We start from the raw sequence: 281 nt of genomic DNA on the forward strand, positions 1-281 counted from the left end.
TGTCGAAACCGTTTTGTGATAGTAGAGCTCTAGTGAATCACCCCACCTTGCCCAGTAACTGAACAAGGAAAGGAGAAAGGTGTGAGTATAAAAATCTACTTAGTAACCAACCTACTTGTAGGCTTCCGTCGCTTCATTCTTCTACTAGGTTTCCACGACTTTCCTTTGGTCTATAAGATGTTCGGGCTTACCCTTTACTGTGCTCTAACAATTGTGTAGGTCTCGAAGTTCTAACTGATTCCTCTTTAAACAACTTCCTTTGTTGTCCGTAGTGCCTCTTC

This window comes from Cucurbita moschata, unplaced genomic scaffold (genome assembly GCF_002738365.1).
Source record: "Cucurbita moschata cultivar Rifu unplaced genomic scaffold, Cmos_1.0 Cmo_Scf01897, whole genome shotgun sequence".
NCBI lineage: Eukaryota > Viridiplantae > Streptophyta > Magnoliopsida > Cucurbitales > Cucurbitaceae > Cucurbita > Cucurbita moschata.